Source organism: Hyla sarda, chromosome 2 (genome assembly GCF_029499605.1).
Source record: "Hyla sarda isolate aHylSar1 chromosome 2, aHylSar1.hap1, whole genome shotgun sequence".
Lineage (NCBI taxonomy): Eukaryota > Metazoa > Chordata > Amphibia > Anura > Hylidae > Hyla > Hyla sarda.
Window position 1 is genome coordinate 423,697,047 of NC_079190.1, and position 21,806 is coordinate 423,718,852.

At 43.2% G+C, this 21,806-nt stretch overlaps 1 protein-coding gene across 7 annotated transcripts in view; it reads right to left on the reverse strand.

The window, feature by feature from the left end:
• OTC (ornithine transcarbamylase) overlaps positions 1–21,806 on the reverse strand; it is a 94,778-nt gene that overhangs the window by 19,267 nt on the left and 53,705 nt on the right. Inside the window, exon 1 of one of the 7 annotated variants that reach the window (XM_056558928.1) lies at positions 15,246–15,312. The exons of 4 other annotated variants lie outside the window; for them this stretch is intronic. The gene's annotated coding sequence lies outside the window, so the exon portion shown is untranslated. Of the gene's footprint in view, positions 1–1,028; positions 1,086–1,297; positions 1,430–15,245; positions 15,313–21,806 lie in introns of those variants that run through there. 2 more of the 7 variants (XM_056558926.1, XM_056558925.1) reach the window with 2 other exon arrangements.

Here is a 21,806-nt window from a genome sequence, read left to right on the forward strand (position 1 = left end):
AAAAAAATGCTGCCTAAGCCTGCCTTGGCAACTTTATTATTTAGTCGGTATATATATTATCACCAGTTATAATAAATACTCATATAACAACCATTTTGTGTTTTGTTTATTTTTTTTTTGTATCAAATTGCACAAAGCCACTGTACATGGTGAACTCTACATGCCGAACTCTGGGTTGAAAAGGTTTGCCTACACTATATATACACACACATATATATATATATATATATATATATATATATTGTAGAAAAACACTATTGTATTGTAGAAAAGTATCAGGCCATGAGATATGTGCTGCTGGGAAGCTAATAACCTGCACAAACTTTCACTATATACTGGTTAAACTTTAAGCAAGATTGGACTCTTAAGTTATTAAAGTGTCCATGTCAAATAGCAAAACCTTGGACAGTTGGGGTCTGAGTGTTGAGACCCCCACAGATCTAAAGGGGTTATCCAGGAATAGAAAAACAGCTACTTTCTTTCAAAAACCGCTCCCTGTCTGTCTCCAGGTTGGGTGTGGTTCTGCAGCTCATTTCCATTGAAGTGAATGAAGCCAAGTTGTAATACCACACACAACCTGGAGAAAGACATGGAGCTGTTTTTAAAAGGAATTAGCTCTGTTTTCTATTCCTGGATAACCCCTTTAAAATGACAGGGAGAAGCATTCTTATGGGCTTCACTCCCCAATCACAGTGACCTCTGTTCAGTTGCACTAGACAGGCTCCATCAACTTATAATGGGTGTTGCACTGTCTATTGATATACTGGTTTATTGAGATCACTGTGATTGGGGAACACTTCGACTTCAACCGAGCAATTTTGGTTAAAAAAAAAGGGACACTTTAGCATCTTAAGTCAGTTTCAGATGAGCATAACATGGCCGTATTTTACATTCTTATTACGATCGCACATATGGATTGAGACAGGTCTAATGACCTGAATGAACAGCACTGTAGGGATTTATGATCCTAATATAGTCAGATTTTTACTCTATTTATCTTTTTTGTACAGTGTAAATAAACATTTTACTTTAACTATAGGGACATAGGGGGAGATTTATCAAAATTTGTCCAGAGGAAAAGTTGCTCAGTTGCCCATAGCAACCAATCAGATAGCTTCTTTCATTTTGCCTTGTTAAAAATGAAAGAAGCGATCTGATTGGTTGCTATGGGCATTTGTATTTACTTTCTATTTGTTTTCTGTATTAATATTTGTGCTATATGTGACTTAGATTTCCATTTAAAGTGACCAATATATTCATTGTTATTATTCCATGGATCTAGTGCCATAAACTAGACCTGGTATGGCTGAAACTTCGGATTTATTACTGTGATCAGTGTGGCACATAGGTATTATCTCTACTTCGTCTATCAACTAATGTTAAAGGGTAACTCTCATTAAAACAACTTTTTGCTATTTCACTCCTTATGGTAAATAAGCATATTTTCCCCCATCTTAGACACAGCCTTAGGACCGAGGTCCAAACACAGGAAGTGCAGCCTGAAGTGCTGAGGGGGGTGTGTCCAGCCTCATCCAATCATAGCTCCTCTCACACTTAACTGCCATATGCTGTTGGTTGGACACACCTCCCTCAGCACTCCAGGCTGCACTTCCTGTGTTTGGGCTTCGGTCCAAAGTCTGTGGATGAGATGGGGGAAAATGTGCTCTTGAGCTTTTTTAAGCACAAGTGAAACATAGAAAAACTTCTTTTTTTTTTACCAAAATATATTAGAAATCTTTTTTATTTACCATAAGGAGTGCAATAGCAAAAATTTGTTTTAATGAGAGTGACCATTTAAAATTCTACTAACCTTTCATTGGTTCAAATGCAACATGTAATTCAGATGAAACATGAGTCCGTACTATAAAAGTATGAAACTAGCTTAAAGGGTCACTCTCATTAAAACTAATTTTTGCTATTGCACTCCTTATGGTAAATGAAAAATATTTGTAATATATTTTGCTAAAAAAAAAAAAAAAATGAAGTTTTCTATGTTTTATTTGTGCTTAAAAAGCTCAAGAGCACATTTCCCCCCATCTCATACACAGACTTAGGATCGAAGTCCAAACACAGAAAGTGCAGCCTGGAGTGCTAAGGGGGTGTGTCCAGCCTCATCCAATAATAGCTCCTCTCACACATAACTTCCATATGCTGTTGGCTGGACCCCCCCCCCCCCCCCTCAGCACTCCAGGCTGCACTTCCTGTGTTCGGACTTTGGTCCAAAGTCTGTGTATGAGTTGGGGGAAAATGTGCTCTTGAGCTTTTTTAAGCATAAATAAAACATAGATAACTTCATTTATTTTTTTAACAAAGTTTATAAGAAATATTTTTCATTTACCATAAGGAGTGCAATAGCAAAAATTAGTTTTAATGAGAGTGCCCATTTAAGGCTGGCATCATTACCCAAAGATTAATATAACTGAAATATTTTGAGCAATTTCATTGTGTATCCCCTGAGCAGATGCCTTTACAGTAGTGATAGTTGCAACTGTTGGGCATGTGTTTAATTCTTCCATCACTATTAGGCTATATTGATATCTGTTTAGGGCCAGGTTAACACTACCGCTATGCTTCATCCTGTTAAGGGTTCGTTAGGCTCTTTTTTTCTTTTCTTTGTGCTTAAAAGACCCTGAATGAGTTGGAGCACAACCAGCACCAACGGGTCCTAATGGATCCCATTGACTTTGCATTGGGTCCGTCAGGTGTCCGTTATTTTGAAGGAGTATGTGAGAGAAAAATACCCAACATGCAGTAATTCCCCGCCCACACACACACACTTAACTCCTGTCATTTTACAACGGAAGTCCCTTTAATGGTGCTCAGCGGTAGTGTGAAAGCTCTGTTATGAACAGCTCGTGATGTATCTGTTAAACAGATACCTGTGATGGGTGCATCCATAACCCATAGCATAGTCTACTATGCTAATTCATGCTTCATACTTTGTGGTAAACTAAAGTATACCCAGGAGATAGAGGCCAAAAGGAGACATTCCTGATATGCTATACAAAGGAGAAAAATGGGGAAAAAAAACCTGTAAACCAGTATATATGATTTCCACTTTTTCTCTCTAATTCTAATGTGTGTGAATAAAGGCACCAAGTGACGATGAGAACACAGGGTGCTGACAGAGTTACGCAAACAGCCTGTATTTGCTACTGTTCCTAAAGGTTTATGATGAAGATAAAACAAGATTTGCACATTCCTTGTTTACACTACGTGACATTGTGTTGACTTACATGGCACATGACAAATGACACACAGTTTGACTTGGAGCAACCAAGTGTGTAAAAAACAAGCAGGTATAAATCTTTGGTATTAAATCATCTTCTAATGAAATGGCTGAGAATGCACAAAGGTGCAATAGGTGCAGGGAAGCAATATTTACTATCTTAGTTTCTTACAATAAACAAAGGTGCAATAATATAAAAAAAAAACACAAAAATCACACCAGTTTGAACAAATAAATAAAGATTAATAGGACTTGTCTAAATTGGCTTTAAAAAAAAATATTTCTGCATAAGTAAGATTGAGGGTAAGTTGGTTGTGTGACGATACTACAGAGGTGTAAGTCATGATAGTAATGACTTTCCTTCAGCAGGACAAAGAGTCGATTTGTTGCCCTTGCTCTGAATTTAAGCTCCATGACCAAGGCTTTATTTGTTGGCAAACTCTGGTCACTAAGCACCTTGGGCACATGCCCTCACAGCCCCTGGATATGTCACTGGTTACTGTATATGTGGTTACATGGAAAATAAGCAATACTGTAACAGCTATCTGCATGGTGAGTATTAGAATGTAAATAGAGCCACATCATTTTTTTGTCCAACAATATATGCAGCATAAGGCTGGGTTCAGACAATGCAAGATCAAAACAAAAAAACAAATAAAAAACTGCAGAACAATATACAAAACTGTAGTATGTTTAACTCATAATGTGTTCCATTAAAGTATATGGAAAACCAGCTGCCAGTGCACACAATTTATAGAAAAAAATTAGTGAAATGTTGGCATTACCTATAAAAAATAACAATATTCCTGTACTTCATGTTCCAGGTGCAAAGAAAAATGATAACTAATCCTCCAGCTACACGAGCGTCATGAGAAACACCTGTTCAGAGGGTTTCTATCAAAAAGTTTCAATTTAGGTAGGGCCAAAGGGGGTGGGCTATGCAAGGGGGAACTTTACCCTCACCACACACACACACACACACACACACACAAACCACAGTTTTAGGTAGATGAGCCTCGTTCTAGACGAGGGTGTATCATAGCTCTCCTCTTTTAAACACTGTGGATATTTTAGTTATGTCACCTTTTGGTTAATTCTGTTTGATAAGGCATTACTATAACTCCCGTTAACCCTAAATTACTATCAATAAAAACTAAAGATCACTACGCAAAAAATGTGTCCTCGCAAAAGCTATAGTAGTAAAACATAAAAGAAATATGAATTCTGTATTTCTGTAATTGTACATCCCCTAAGAATAAAGATATCGATTTGAGCACAAAGTAAATGGCGTGAAAACAAAATTTCTTTAATTTCACCCCACACATAATTCTTCTTTAGTTTCGAATGACATTTTATGGTTATATAAAGGAGGCCATTGAAAAGTACATTTGGGTCCATAAAGATCAAGCCCTCACACAGCTCCATCAATGCAAAGGGGTTATGGTTCCTAGAAAGCAAAGAAGGAAAGAACAAAAAAGAAAAAATCTAATTTCCCAGTCATTAAAGGGGTACTCCAGTGGAAAACTTTTTTTTAAATCAACTGGTGCCAGAAAGTTAAACAGATTTGTACATTACTTCTATTAAAAAATCTTAATCCTTCCAGTACTTATTAGCTGCTGAATACTACAGAGGGAATGGTTTTCTTTTTGGAACACAGTGCTCTCTGCTGACATCTCGAGCACAGTGCTCTCTGCTGACATCTCTGTCCATTTTAAGAACTGTCCATAGTAGGAGAAAATCCCCATAGCAAACATATGCTGTTCTGGACAGTTCCTATAATGGACAGAGATGTCAGCAGAGAGCACTGTGGTCATGATGTCAGCAGAGAGCTCTGTGCTCCAAAATGAAAACCATTTCCTCTGCAGTATACAGACCCTAAAAAGTACTGGAAAGATTAAGATTTTTTAACAGAAGTAATTAAAGGAGTAGTCCAGTGGTGACCCAGTGGTGAACAACTTATCCCCTATCCTAAGGATAGGGGATAAGTTGCAGATCGCTGGGGGTCCGACCGCTGGGGCCCCCTGCGATCTCCTGTACGGAGCCCCGACAGCCCGCGGGAAGGGGGCATGTCGACCTCCGCACGAAGCGGCGGCCGACACGCCCCCTCAATACAACTCTATAGCAGAGCCGAAGCGCTGCCTTCGGCAATCTCCGGCTCTGCCATAGAGATGTATTGAGGGGGCGTGTTGGCCGCCGCTTCATGCGGGGGTCGACACCCGCTATCTGGCTGGAGAGCCTGGCCCCCGTACAGAGAGATCGCAGGGGGCCCCAGGGGTCGGACCCCCTGCGATCTCAAACTTATCACCTATCCTTAGGATAGGGATAAGTTTTTCACCACTGGACTACCCTTTAAAAAAAAAAAGTTTTCCATGGGAGTATCCCTTTAACCCTATAAAAAAAATGGTATATGGCTAGTGTGGGGCAATTTTTGTTTGCCATGAACTGTAGTTTTTATTGGTACCCTTTTTGTTTTGATGGGACTTTTTGATCGCTTTTTATAAAAAAATTTTTTAATTCTGATATGATGTGACCAAAAATCTGCATTTTTAGCATTTGGTATTCTTTTACATTTACACCATTTACCATTATTTTTTTATTATTACTTCTGACAATTACGCACGGGGTGAAATTATATTTTATTAGAGTTTATTTCACACTTTTTAAGTCCTGATAGGGGACTTTTCTATGCAATCACAAGATTGCTTTCCCTGCTATGCCTATTCTATAACATTGTGCAGTGTGATTGAAGCTCCACTGATACAACCTGACTAAGGGGGCAAGTAGAGGAACCCTCCTCTGCCATTTTAGCTCATGGGTCGCCATGACCACATTACGGGGGTTAGATGAGCCTGATCTAGCCGGAATGTAAGAATGACAGGCGGCAGCAGGATCCTGCGCTCGCTACTCCTGTTTAAATATTTAGTGTGTAATATTGGAATGTCTGATATTATTATTTATTTGTACCTCCAAAATTGTAAATGTTGCAGAATTTGTTGGTGCTATATAAATAAATATTCTTATTATTTCAGCCAAAACCAGGAATGAGTCCAAAACACAGTAAAAAGGAGCAACTCTTTCCATTATAGTTTTTCTCTGTGTTAGTTCCACTTCTGGCTATGGCTAAAAATACTGACCAAAATATGGGAGTGAACCCAGCCTAAGAGCAAGTCCAGACAATCTGCAGCAAATCCACCACATGTAAATCACTCTTACATATACATTAGCTTCTTTACTATATTCTGGAGGAAAATGTAAACCATGATCCACAATCCTATGTCCAACTGAACATAGAACACACAGTAGGGAAAATAACATATAAGCTGCGTATTTTGCTTAAAATTGTTGCAAATGTTTAAGAAAACTGCAAAAATTGTACGTGACTCACACTGTCTCTTTGACAAGGTCTATATTACGTGCTGAATTTCTTAAATGTGACTTTTCAAGTTTTATTGCGAATAAGTCTCATTTGGTGCCAGGGGGGGGGGTTATTCTAATGCTTAAATCAGGGGATGGTGTATTTAATGGCGTGTGTACTATCAGCGCACAGCCCATGAAATAGACAAGGTGTCCAACATGTGGTAAATTACACACTGGGAAAACCAGTCTATCAAAAGCAATATATGCGTAGCAAAAAAAAATAAAAAAAATTCTGCCAACAATTTCTGAAAAGTAGGTTCATGACCTGACCAAACAGGATTTTGCTCTACTTGTCCATAGTTAAAATATCAGAAAGTATTTACAGGTAAACTTCATGTTTGCACAACAAATTTACAACATTCCGCTGGGTCAAAATAGGTAAAATTCTATATATCTCTGTAAGTACTATTTTATACTGCCTAACAGTTATATGATGTTTTGTTTAGACATAAAACAACATTTAAAATAGATAGCAGTGCATTGTGGGAGCTCAGCTAACACACAATAAGAGCTGAGCTGGCAATGTCTGCAGTCAACAAAGGTGTAACATGAATTTACAGGGCCCCAACAAAAAAATCTGCAACATAGCCCGCAAGCTACCATAAGTCATTTAATATCCAGATCCAGTGGCAACTATTGGCCAATATCTTCTTCTCAATGGAACCGGTGGCAAACGGTTCAATCTACTCATAGTCAGTGAAGACAATGACCTTGTCTCCTATTACTGGACAATGGCTCGTACAAAGTTGTGCTAAAGCTTAACAAACTTGCCATCTTTCTGTATTAGAGCCAAAAAAACAAAAGGATGCACTCCGTAGTGTATTATCCTCAGGTGAGAGGCACAATGTGAACTGTGCTTACCAGATGTAGTTGTACTCGATAAAAGTACAACAATGGATAAATGTAGTAGAAGGTGATGAAACCAGAGGTCTCTGCAGCCGCTCCAAGCTTACATAATCCAGGATAGATAAAATTCTCCTCCAAATAACAGCAAGGTAAAATCAAACGCTGAGACCAAGATACAATTCAGGGTGTTTAATTACCCACAAGGCAACGCGTTTCGCGGAAGTTCCGCTTCTTCAGGCATCTGCCTGAAGAAGCGGAACTCCCACGAAACGCGTTGCATTGTGGGTAATTAAACACCCTGAATTTTATCTTGGTCTCAGTGCTTGATTTTACCTTGCTGTTATTTGGAGGAGAATTTTATCTATTATGTTTCTGTATTGTCTGCCTGTGGTCTACTTAGTGGCACCCACTCATTGGACTAATGAAAATGGGTCTTAATGGTTAACTATGATTTACTCTTTCCCATAAACAGACAGAGAAAACATAGAAAACTTTGTAATATATAATATTACACAAAGATATACACCTTTCTTTACTTATCTGACTCCTCCCCTTCAACCCTGTACTGATCACCCAGAGCAGGGTTATCTATTGCTTCTCTGAATGCTGTTCTGTCTAAAATCTGTCTCTTAAAGGACTCTATAACATGTAACAACAAAGTAAAAATACAAATGTTTTAACATATTACATGAATGCCCTGAGACCTAAATAGAGTGTAAGGGGTTTACATTTACTACTCAAAATTCGGTTTTCACTGTAAGAGCTTCTATAATCTGTCACATGTTCACCCCTAAGCCAATTAGGGCTCAGATCTGTCTGCTCTCCACCTCAGGGATAGGGGGAGGATCCTAAAGAGAACATGCTAGTTAGAGTCTGCCCTTGGCCAGGAAAGGGGGAACATTTGTCCTGCAGCTCTCTCAACTTCAGAGGCAGCTTGCATAGCACTAGTCTTGATGTTCCTGCAGCCAGGTCCTGACCCAAATCCTTCCACCAGTGGCGATGCAGCCGGCCGTGCCTACCCTGTGTGCGAAAGAGACTTCTTTCTCTGCTTCCCACTATTGCCGTCCTCCTCACTACTACACTTTTCAGAGTCCAGACAGAAATTCCAGGATTCAGGACTCAGGACTAACTGTAAGCCAGACAATGGGTGACACTAACTTCAGTATATATATATATATATATATATATATATATATATACATATATACATATATATATATATATATATATATATATATATGTGTGTGTGTGTGTGTGTGTGTGTGTGTGCACTGTACAAAATCAGGGTGCCTGATATATATAGGGGTCAAGTCCTGGAAAAAAGACCACTCAAGGGCTGGTGCTGCAAGATTCCTGCTAATAGGAATGGTGTTCCTGCTGTGGAAAAAGTGCAGGAACTCAGTTCCCACATGTTCCTGCAGGGCTTTAGCCCTGCATATATATATAAATATATGTAGAAAATCCAAAATCTCTGCAGCGCTCCATATTGGTGAAAAAAATAATAAACATGTAATCCATCAAAAAAACATGTAACAGCGACATTTCAACCCTCTTTAGGATCTTTTTCAAGCCTGGAGAGGGTCGAAACAGCGATGTAACATATATATATATATATATATATATATATATATATATATATATATATATATATTTGACGGATTACGTTTTTATCACTTTTTTTTTTTTTACCAGTATGGAATGCATTGATTTTGGGGATTAGAGTGGAACTTTCCCTAGCAATTGTCTGCACCTGTCAAATTTGGTTTAGCTTTGGCTTTTTCCTGACTACACCAGAGTGCTGCTGATTGTGGAATTGTCTATAATAAAAATAAATCTTCTTTACCCTTTAAGGACCACAGATTTTTTCATTTCTGAACTTTGGCTTTTTCCTCCTCACCTTCTAAAAATCAGAACTCTTTCAATTTTCAACCTATAGACCCAGGGCTTCTTTTTTGCATAACCAATTTTACTTTGTAAAGACATCAATAACTTCACCACAAAATCTACAGTGAAACCAGAAAATAAATATTTGTGGGGCAAAATTAAATAAAAAACAAGAAACAACATTTTGAAACTTTTGGGGGCTTCTGATTCTATGCAGAGCACTTTTTTGTAAAAATGACAATTAAATGATGCCCAACATATATACTATATTTACTCGAGTATTAGCCGACTCGAATATAAGCAGAGGCCCCTACTTTCACCCCCAAAACCTGGGAAAACTTATTGACTCAAGTATAAGCCTGGGAGGGGGGGGGGGGGGTTGGGGGGAATACATCATCCAGATCCCCATCATCATCACCCCCTGTCAAAAAAACACCATCATCATCACCCCCAGTCTATATCCCCCCTGCCATCATATAGACCGCCCCCTCCGTCATCATATAGGCAACCCTCGTTGTCTACTCACCTCCCCAGTTCTCTCGGTCCTGTTGCTTAGTAGCTGCAGGGACCGTCCGCATTCCGGTGGGGAGCGTGAGCCCAGACTAGTGACGCTGCATTGACGATGACGCGCTGGGACATCCTAGCGCAGGGATGCCCCTGACATCACGGATGTCTGCTGCGCACGGATGCAGCGTCAATGCAGCGTCACTAGTTGGATGGTCCCTGCAGCGAAGATGGATGGCCCGGACCAGAAAGTTAAAGGAGAATTGCGGCGGCAAAACTTTTAACTTCCCCCGTGCCCGGGCTGCAAAAACTAAAAAAACAAACTTTAACTCACCTTCCTACGTTCCCTCGTTGTGCTGGTATCGGCGTCCCGTTCCTCCGGCATTGCTTGGCTCCCTGCTTTTTAAGCTCGAAATGTCACACTGCAGTCAGCGTATCGTCGGCCTCATGTAATGTAAGGAGCCTGGGCCCCGCCTTCTCCCTGCTGCCTGGGTATTCGTACATGACAGTGCACTCAGCCTATCACTGGCTGAGGCAAGACACGCTGGCTGCAGTGTGATGGTCCGAGCCTAAGAAGCAGGGAGCCGAGCAGCGCCGGAGGAACAGGACGCCGATACCGGCGCAAAGGGGGAATGTAGGAAGGTGAGTTAAAGTTTTTTTTTTTTTAGTCTTTGCAGCTCGAGAACAGGGGAAGTTAAAAGTTTTGCGCCGCATTTCTCCTTTAAACAGATTTGTAAATGACTTCTATTTAAAAATATTAATCCCTCCAGTACTAATCAGCTGCTGTATACTACAGAGGAAGTTCTTTTCTTTTTTAATTTCTTTTCTGTCTGACCACAGTGCTCTCTACTGACACCTCTGTATCTGTGAGGAACTGTCCAGAGCAGGAGCAAATCTCTATAGCAAACCTATCCTGCTTCAGACAGTTCCCGACAAAGACAGAGGTGTTATCAGAGAGTACAGTGGTAAGAAATTCAAAAAGAAAAGAACTTCCTCTGGAGCATACAGCAGCTGATAAACACTGGATTACGATTTTTAAATAGAAGTAATTAAAAAATATGTTTAACTTTCTGGCATCAGTTGATTTAAAAAAAAAATTCCACTGGAGTACCCCCTTTAACCCCTTACTACTCTAGACTACAAGGGAGGCTGGCATTAACCCCTTCATTCCACTTAACTACCAGGAATTTAGATACTAACCCCTTTATTGCCTTACTATACAGAGATGTAGACAATAACTTTCACTATACTAGACCTGGATGTTTTCTAATACTTCTTGCCTGGATGCTATATGGCTCTGTATATTTGGTCCCTTTTAAAGCTAATTATCAGTTCACTATTTGTCTATATATACACTGCTCAAAAAAAGAAAGGAAACGCTAAGATAACACATCCTAGATGAGGATGTTTAACAGAAGCCATGACAGATGCCCTACAGAGGCGTTCTTCACCCATAAAGACTTACTGTAAAAAAAAAAATTATTATTATTATTATTATTTAAAAAAAGTATACTGCATTTTTTTACTTTTTCACAATAAGTGGCCATTTATTCCTTCTGGTAACTAAAAGCTGCCAATTTGTAATGGATGCCCATGATGGATTTCATACAGTGGCAGCCATTACCCCTAATCCCCTATTGTCAAAGACACATGTTTAGTAGGTGTGATATTCTGACATATATCGGCCAGACAGAGGCTATATAACCCTGTGGACACATTTAGTTGAAGCATTAGCCAGAGGTTAACCAGCATATATGCTAAAGGTACATAACATACATAAGACAGCCCCAAATTTTGAAAATTCACCTGAAGCAATAGGTACACTTTCTCCTCTACAAAACATGAATATCACTAATTAAAAACTTACTGTAAATGGCGGACAAAGAACCTGTTACTTTGTCCCCAGGCAGCGCTGAGCATGGTTCTCAGATGGTAAAGCATTATGTGTAACCTGAAGGAAGTCCAGTCCAATACAACGCTGTATGTACTGTGAATGTGCAGAGTCTATTGATGCATTTATAAAAGACTACAGTGATTTCCTAACCGATCAAAGGGTCACCTCAATGCTGGACTGTGGAAAATGAACTATATACACAGTCAGGGTAGTGTTGTGTAATATTTATCTTCTTTGGAATAGTCCGAAATACTCTAAAATACTGTAGCTTGAGTTAGTGGGATTCTAGTCAGTTCATGTTAAAGGTTTTTTCTTTAAACCAGTTCAATGATTAATACTGCACTGTTACTCCCACCAATGTTCCACAGTGTTCCACAGAAAATGAAGGCTGGCCACTGGGTAATGGTTCATTGGACTGCTTATATGCAATAGATTGGCCCAAACATGAAAAACACAAATTAAAAAGAGACAAGTCCCCCAATATATACAATCTTAGAAGATGAAAGTTGGATGGTGTCATATAAGTGATGGAAAGGACATTATATATAATAACCATGCATTTTGAGGGTGAGGATTGGGCGAATTTGTGTCTAGTGAACAATTTCTCTCTATAAAAACAGCAGCAAGTACTGGAGTCCAACATTTTATCCCATGATCTGCTGGTAAAAAAAACTCTGCTAGTTCTCAGGATGATGTAATTTTCCCCATAAGTGATGTATACCTCCAGAAACCATTGAGATGTTGTCACCTTTACTAAAGAGGCAAGAAAAAAAAACAATTTCTGCCGTACAGCGCTTGTAATTTTTTTCAACTCAGAGTTCTTTAGCAGATCGAAAGTTTAGAAATGGTCTGTCAGCTCAGATGCGTGGCCATGTTATCTCTGAGATGTGTTTCTCCATAATAAAAGTGTGAAAGCCGAGTTTTTCAGCACGATTTTTCGTGCTGAAAACACCCCCTCGGCTTATACTCGAGTGAACTCTCCGTCTGTCAATCCCTTCTCAGTGGTCTTCAACCTGCGGACCTCCAGATGTTGTAAAACTACAACTCTCAGCATGCCGTAGCATGTAGTTCTGAAACCTCTGGAGGTCCGCAGGTTGAAAACCACTGCGGCCTTCGTCATCATCCAGACCCCCCCTTTAGTTTTGTACTCACCTCCCCTCGGTGGGAAGGAAGGGTGAGCTGGTCCGGGCCACCTATGCTGCAGGGACAGTCCGGTGGGGAGGGTTAGTCGTTCCAGGCTGTCCATTCTCACCGGGGGGGGGGGGCCTCTTCTCCGCGCTCCGGGCCTTCCCCGGACTAGTGACATTGCCTTGATGACGCGCATGAACGTCCCTGTGCGTCATTGTCAAGGCGATGTCACTATTCCGGGGCAGGCCCGGAGCATGGAGAAGAGGGCCCCAGGAGCCTGGAATGACTAACCCTCCCCACCGGACGGTCCCTGCAGCATAGATGGCCCAGACCAGCTCACCCTTCCTTCCCACCGAGGGGAGGTGAGTAGAAAAAAAAAGGGGAGGTCTGGTTGATGACGAAGGCCGCAGTGGTCTTCAACCTGCGGACCTCCAGAGGTTTCAAAACTACAACTCCCAGCATGCCCGGACAGCCGATGGCTGTCCGGGCATGCTGGAAGTTGTAGTTTTGCAACATCTGGCGGTCCGCAGGTTGAAGACCACTGATGAAGGGATTGATAGGTGGTGATGATGAAGAGGGGATGATGACGGGGGTCTGGATGATGACGGGGGTCTGGATGATGACATGGGGGGATGATGTATTTCCCACCCTAGGCTTATAGTCAAGTCAATAACTTTTCCTGGGTTTTTGGGGTGAAATTAGGGGCCTCGGCTTTTATTCGGGTCGGCTTATACTCGAGTATATACGGTATATGAAGGAAAACAAATATCAGTTTAATTTAAGCTTGTGACACTTAAGAGTTTAAATAAATGAAGACATGCAGCAAAACAAACTGATAGGAGAACAAGTACCAAATATACAATTCAGAAAGTTTTAACTATTTGTTTTACCAATGAGAGTAACATGAAACGGGGTGTACGGTGATAAACATCTTATTCCCTTATCCACAGGACAGTGTCTGAATGTACCTGAGTACAGCACTGAGGCATCTCCAGCGCTCCCTTAGAATGGGGCTCTGCTCTGGAGATCGCAGGGGTCACAGTTGTCAGACCCCCAGCGATCAAACACTTATACCTTCTCCTGTGTTTTTCACCGACAACCCCTTTAACATATTAAGGCAATTTTCTACTCAGAATAATACTATATACTGTACCTATATATATATAATTCCCATACAGTTACTAAATAACAACATCTACAAGGATCAAATATCACTATACATGTTACCATTATACTGTAACTGACCAAATTCAGTATACCTAGAGCAACATTACCTATAATACCTCTATAGAAGGGACATATAATACAGCAACTCCATGACCACTACTATTACACCACATAGCAACTGGAATAAACTACCATACTGTTACTGAATAAAATCCACAATATACAGACCAATATTCTCATATACACTGACTCATATAGAGGTAGATACCAGCACTTCATGGAGTGTATAGGTGATCACAGTTACATGTAGTAACTCATGGGTGACACCTAATCTAATTTCTTTTCCATTCAGCCTGAACCAGCATGAAGACTTCTTATGCCACGACTCATCTCTGCAGAATCTGAAGGACAAAAACATTTTAGGCTTCTCATTCCTGCATCGGCCTTTTAGGTCCTTCCTTCCGCACCTAACTCTCCCTCTGTATTACACTGCCCTGATGTAGTAAGACGCACCCAACTTTAAATGAGGAAAATCTAGAATATAATGTAAAGTATAGGTCACAGTGATCTTCAACCAGCGGACCTCCAGATGTTGCAAAACTACAACTCCCAGCATGCCCAGACAGCTGTTGGCTGTCCGGGCATGCCAGGAGTTGTAGTTCTGCAACATCTGGAGGTCTGCAGGATGAAGGCCACAGGTATAGGAGGTAATACTCACGTGTCCCCGCCGCTCTGGACCCGTCACCGCTCGTCACTGCTGCCCTGGATGTCGCCCCGGGGGTGTCCCCGTCGCTCTGGAACATCTCTGCTACCTGGTATCCTCGCTCTCCGTCTCCGTCTCCGGCATCACGTCGCTACGCACGCTGCTCCTATTGGATGACAGGGCGGCGCGTGCGCGACGACGTGATGACGACGAAGGAGAGTGCCGGTCATGCAGGGGGTCCCGGCACGGAGCAGACACCGAGGAGGCAGGTAAGGTCCCTCCCGGTGCAGCCGGGTTAGTGTCACTTTCACTTCAGACGCGGCGGTTAGCTTTGATCGCCGCGTCTGAAGGGTTAATACAGGGCATCACCGCGATCGGTGATGTCCTGTATTAGCAGCTGGCCCCCCTCAGTTTTGGGGAAGAAAAAGTGCGTCTTATACGGCTAAAAATACGGTAGTAGTTAATTATCTTACACAAATGCAATATGCTTGGGTTGGCCATTACTATACTGGAAATTGGCGGTTACTTTTATGCATTACAGCATTTGGTTGAAGTGGAAGTGTTTCCTGAAATATTTTGGAATGCACGTCTGGATTTGGGGAAGTGATGTTACACGCCCTCTCAACCAATCAGCGGCTGAGGCAGGGCATTCCTGCAGTCACTGATTGGATGAGTGGGAGTGTGACATCACATCACAAAATCCTGAAGGGCTGGAAAGCAGGGAGCTCAGTCATATAGATGGCAGCACAGAAGCGAGGAAGTAATAGACTTTTTTTTTTTTTTTACTAATCGTATCCCTGACTAGATTTTAAAGAATCTTTTTTTGCCAAACTTCTCTATTACAGTTAAAGTATATTAGATCACAGGTATACATTTGCATTGACTAATTTTCAAAACCTTATCTTTACAACAAATGGAAGGTTTTAGCTGTCAGGGATACATTTTTTGTTTCATCAGACCAGAAAATCTTGTTTCTTTCAATCTGAGAGTCCTTTAGATAATTTTTTTTTTTTTGCAAACTCCAGGTAGGAAATGCTTTTTTTTCAGACCACTCTGCCATGAAAGGGGTATTCTGGCTTTATACATCTTATCCCCTATCCAAAGGATAGGGTATCAGATGTATGTTCACAGGGGTCCTGCCGGTGGGGACCCCCGCGATCTCAGTGCAGCCCCCTCCCATAGACATAAATGGAGGGGGCATAATGTGACATCACTAGGGGGCGTGGCCATGACATCACATCCCCGTCTCGAGGGCAGCGCCCGGCACAGTATGTAGGGGGCATCACCCAGCGGCGGGACCCCTGCGATCATACATCTTGTTGTATAAAGATGTATAAAACTGAAATGTGTGCTACAGTGATGGGTTGACTACAGTGCTACAGTGATGGGTTGACCTTTTAGAAATTTCTGCCATTACTTTGGAGCTTAACCATAGTAACCATTAAGTTCTTGGTCACCCTTTTCCCCTGATTACTAAGTATTGTAGGGAGCACAGCTCAAGATAGAGTCATGGTTGTTTCAAACTTCTTTCATTCAGGAATTATGGAGGTCATTGTGCTTACAGTACAGCAGTAACATTTTGTAGCCTTCCTCAGATATGTGCCTCCACACAATTTTGTCTCTGAGCTCCACGGGCAGTTCTTTCCCACTAATGGCTTGTTTTTTTTGCGCTGATATGAAATGTCAACAGTGAGACTTTACAGTGTCTCACATAAGTGAGTACAACCCTGTCATTGTTGTACATATTATATTATATCTTTTTGTGATGGCACTGAAGATATAACACTCTTCTACAATGTAAAGTAGTGCACAGCCTGTATTAGTGTTTAATGTTGTGTCCTATTAAAATAACTTAACACACAGCTAATAATGTTTAAACCATGGCAACAAAAGTGAGTACACCAATAAGTGGAAATTTCCAGTTAGCCATTTTCCCTCCTCAGTGCCATGTGACTAATTTAGTATTACAATGTCTCAGGGGTAAATGGGGAGAAGTTGTCTTAAATTTGGTTTTAACACTCTCACACTCTCTAATGCTGGTCAGTGGAAGTTCAGCATGGCATCCCATAGAAAAGAACTTTCTGATAATCTACTAAAAAGAATTGTTGCTCTACATAAAAATGGATTATGCTATAAGAAGGTTGCATGGTTGACAGAAGTTGAGTACACATGCTCAGCGTAATATCCAGAGAATGTCTTTGGGAAACAGACATATGAGTGCTGCCAGCAGTGGTATGACTACTATGGCACATGCCCTGGGCCGCACTAGAGGGGGAGCCCAGACTGATACTCGCTTGCTGGGCTGCTTTCAGCTGTATGTGCATATGCTCATTAAGCTGACAGCTGCCTTTTTAGTGTAAGCCATAGGCCTGCGACTAATGTTGACCGGAGTCCATGGCCTTTGCCCCCATCGGTACCTGTATTATGGAGGAAGAAGGACACAGTCCCTGCCATACTGGAGATCCCTGCGTGGGACTGGGTGAGTATGGGTTTTACTGTTATATTTTTTATTCTGCCACAAAGGGGGGCTTATGGTTACTAGGAAGGGGCTACCTACAGTACCTATCTACCTAGCTGGCTACCTACCTATCCACCTACCTGTCTATCTAACTAGTTGGTGACCTACCTACCTGGCCACCTACCTGGTTACCTAGCTGGCTACCTACCAGGTTACCTAACTGGCCACCTACCTACTGTCACGATTCGGCTGGCAGGAGGTGGATCCTCTGTGCCAGAGAGGGATTGGCGTGGACCGTGCTAGTGGACCGGTTCTAAGCTGCTACTGGTTTTCACCAGAGCCCGCCGCAAAGCGGGATGGTCTTGCAGCGGCGGTAGCAACCAGGTCGTATCCACTAGCAACGGCTCAACCTCTCTGACTGCTGAAGATAGGCGCGGTACAAGGGAGTAGACAAGAGCAAGGTCGGACGTAGCAGAAGGTCGGGGCAGGCAGCAAGGATCGTAGTCAGGGGCAACGGCAGGAGGTCTGGAACACAGGCTAGGAACACACTGGGAAACGCTTTCACTGGCATGATGGCAACAAGATCCGGCGAGGGAGTGCAGGGGAAGTGAGGTATACATAGGGAGTGCACAGGTGAACACACTAATTAGACCAACTGCGCCAATCAGTGGCGCAGTGGCCCTTTAAATCGCAGAGACCCGGGGCGCGCGCGCCCTAGGGAGCGGGGCCGCGCGCGCCGGGACAGGACCGACGGAGAGCGAGTCAGGTACGGGAGCCGGGGTGCGCATCGCGAGCGGGCGCCACCCGCATCGCGAATCGCATCCCGGCTGGAGGCGGTATCGCAGCGCACCCGGTCAGTGGATCTGACCGGGGCGCTGCAGTAGCGAGGATGTGGCGAGCGCTCCGGGGAGGAGCGGGGACCCGGAGCGCTCGGCGTAACAGTACCCCCCCCCTTGGGTCTCCCCCTCTTCTTGGAGCCTGAGAACCTGAGGACCAGACTTTTGTCTAGGATGTTGTCCTCAGGTTCCCAGGATCTCTCTTCAGGACCACAGCCCTCCCAATCGACCAAAAAATTTTTTTTCCCTCTGACCGTCTTGGAGGCCAGTATCTCCTTTACGGAGAAGATGTCAGAGGAACCGGAAACAGGAGTAGGAGAAACAAGTTTGGGAGAGAAACGGTTGATGATGAGTGGTTTAAGAAGAGAGACATGAAAGGCATTAGGAATACGAAGAGAAGGAGGAAGAAGAAGTTTGTAAGAGACAGGATTAATTTGGCACAAGATTTTGAAAGGACCAAGATAGCGTGGTCCCAGTTTGTAGCTGGGGACACGGAAGCGGACATATTTAGCGGAGAGCCATACCTTGTCTCCGGGAGAAAAAATGGGGGGAGCTCTTCTTTTCTTATCGGCAAACTTTTTCATGCGAGATGAAGCCTGAAAAAGAGAATTTTGGGTCTCTTTCCATATGGTGGAAAGATCACGAGTCACTTCATCCACAGCGGGCAAACCAGAGGGCAAGGGAGTAGGGAGGGGGGTAAGAGGGTGACGGCCGTACACCACGAAAAATGGGGATTTAGAAGAAGATTCAGAGACTCTGAAGTTGTACGAGAATTCGGCCCATGGTAGAAGATCTGCCCAGTCATCCTGGCGGGAGGAAACAAAATGCCGTAAATAGTCACCCAGGACCTGGTTAATTCTTTCTACTTGCCAATTGGATTGAGGATGATAAGCAGAAGAGAAGTTTAATTTAATCTTGAGTTGTTTACAGAGAGCCCTCCAGAATTTTGACACGAATTGGACGCCTCTATCCGAGACGATCTGCGTGGGCAAACCGTGAAGACGAAAAATGTGTACAAAAAATTGTTTTGCCAACTGAGGCGCTGAAGGAAGACCAGGAAGAGGAATAAAATGTGCCATCTTGGAAAATCGATCAACGACCACCCAAACAACAGTGTTGCCACGGGATGGGGGTAAGTCTGTAATAAAGTCCATACCAATCAGAGACCAAGGCTGTTCGGGGACAGGCAGAGGATGAAGGAGACCAGCAGGCTTCTGGCGAGGAGTCTTATCCCGGGCACAGACAGTACAGGCCCGCACAAAATCAACAACAATTGTCTCCAGAGTCGGCCACCAATAGAAGCGAGAGATGAGTTGCAAAGACTTTTTGATGCCCGCATGGCCAGCGAGGTGGGAGGAGTGACCCCATTTGAGAATCCCGAGACGTTGGCGTGGAGAAACGAAGGTCTTCCCTGGAGGAGTTTGCCTGATGGAGACTGGAGAAGTGGAGATCAGACAGTCAGGAGGAATGATGTGTTGCGGAGAGACCTCTACTTCCGAGGCATCCGAGGAACGAGAGAGAGCATCGGCCCTAATGTTCTTGTCGGCAGGGCGAAAATGAATTTCAAAGTTAAAACGGGCAAAGAACAACGACCACCTGGCCTGGCGAGGATTCAGCCGTTGGGCAGACTGGAGATAGGAGAGATTCTTGTGATCGGTGTAAATGATAACTGGAAATTTTGATCCCTCCAGCAGATGCCTCCATTCCTCAAGTGCCAATTTAATGGCCAGTAGTTCTCGATCCCCGATGGAGTAGTTCCTCTCCGCCGGAGAGAAGGTCCTAGAAAAAAAACCACAAGTAACAGCATGCCCAGAAGAATTTTTTTGTAGAAGGTCCGCTCCAGCTCCCACTGAGGAGGCATCAACCTCCAATAGGAAGGGTTTAGATGGGTCAGGTCTGGAGAGCACAGGAGCCGAAGAAAAGGCAGACTTGAGCCGTTTAAATGCGTCTTCCGCTTGGGGAGACCAGGACTTAGGATTGGCATTCTTCTTGGTTAAAGCCACGATAGGAGCCACAATAGTGGAAAAATGTGGAATAAATTGTCTGTAATAATTGGCGAACCCCAAAAAACGTTGGATAGCACGGAGTCCGGAGGGGCGTGGCCAATCTAAGACGGCAGAGAGTTTATCTGGGTCCATTTGTAGTCCCTGGCCAGAGACCAAGTATCCTAGGAAAGGAAGAGATTGACATTCAAACAGACATTTCTCCATTTTGGCATAAAGTTGATTGTCTCGAAGTCTCTGAAGAACCATGCGGACATGCTGGCGATGTTCTTCTAAGTTGGCAGAAAAAATCAGAATATCGTCCAGATACACAACAACACAGGAATATAAGAGATCACGAAAAATTTCATTAACAAAGTCTTGGAAGACGGCAGGGGCGTTGCACAGGCCAAAGGGCATGACCAGATACTCAAAGTGTCCATCTCTGGTGTTAAATGCAGTTTTCCATTCGTCCCCCTCCCTGATGCGGATGAGATTATATTCACCTCTTAAGTCCAGTTTGGTAAAGATGTGGGCACCTTGAAGGCGATCAAAGAGTTCAGAGATAAGAGGTAGGGGGTAGCGTTTTTTTACCGTGATTTTATTAAGTCCGCGGTAATCAATGCAAGGACGTAGGGAGCCATCTTTTTTGGACACAAAGAAAAATCCAGCTCCGGCAGGAGAGGAGGATTTGCGGATAAACCCCTTTTTTAAATTTTCCTGGATGTATTCAGACATAGCAAGAGTCTCTGGGGCGGACAGAGGATAAATTCTGCCCCGGGGTGGAGTAGTGCCCGGGAGGAGGTCAATAGGACAGTCATAAGGCCTGTGAGGAGGTAAAGTCTCAGCTTGCTTTTTGCAAAATACGTCAGCATAGTCCATATAAGCCTTAGGGAGACCGGTTACAGGGGGAACCACAGGGTCACGGCAGGGAGTACTGGGAACCGGTTTAAGACAGTCCTTGAAACAAGAAGTACCCCAGCTCTTGATCTCTCCTGTGGACCAATCAAGGGTTGGGGAATGGCGTTGAAGCCACGGTAGTCCAAGGAGAATTTCGGAAGTGCAATTGGAGAGGACCAAAAACTCAATTTTTTCGTGATGAGGTCCGATGCACATTAGGAGGGGTTCCGTGCGGTAACGCACGGCACAGTCCAATCTTTCATTGTTAACACAATTGATGTAGAGGGGTCTGGCGAGACTGGTCACTGGGATGTTGAACCTGTTGATGAGAGAGGCCAAAATAAAATTTCCTGCAGATCCGGAATCCAAGAAGGCCTTAGTAGAGAAGGAGAAGGTAGAGGCAGATATCCGCACAGGCACAGTAAGGCGTGGAGAAGCAGAGTTGACATCAAGAACTGTCTCACCTTTGTGCGGAGTCAGCGTACGTCTTTCCAGGCGGGGAGGACAGATAGGACAATCCTTCAGGAAGTGTTCGGTACCGGCACAGTACAGGCAAAGACTCTCCATGCGGCGTCGTGTCCTCTCTTGAGGTGTCAAGCGAGACCGGTCAACTTGCATAGCCTCCACGGCGGGAGGCACAGGAACGGATTGCAGAGGACCAGAGGAGAGAGGAGCCGGGGAGAAAAAATGCCTCGTGCGAACAAAGTCCATATCCTGGCGGAGCTCCTGACGCCTTTCGGAAAAACGCATGTCAATGCGAGTGGCAAGATGAATGAGTTCATGCAGGTTAGCAGGAATTTCTCGTGCGGCCAGAACATCTTTAATGTTGCTGGATAGGCCTTTTTTAAAGGTCGCGCA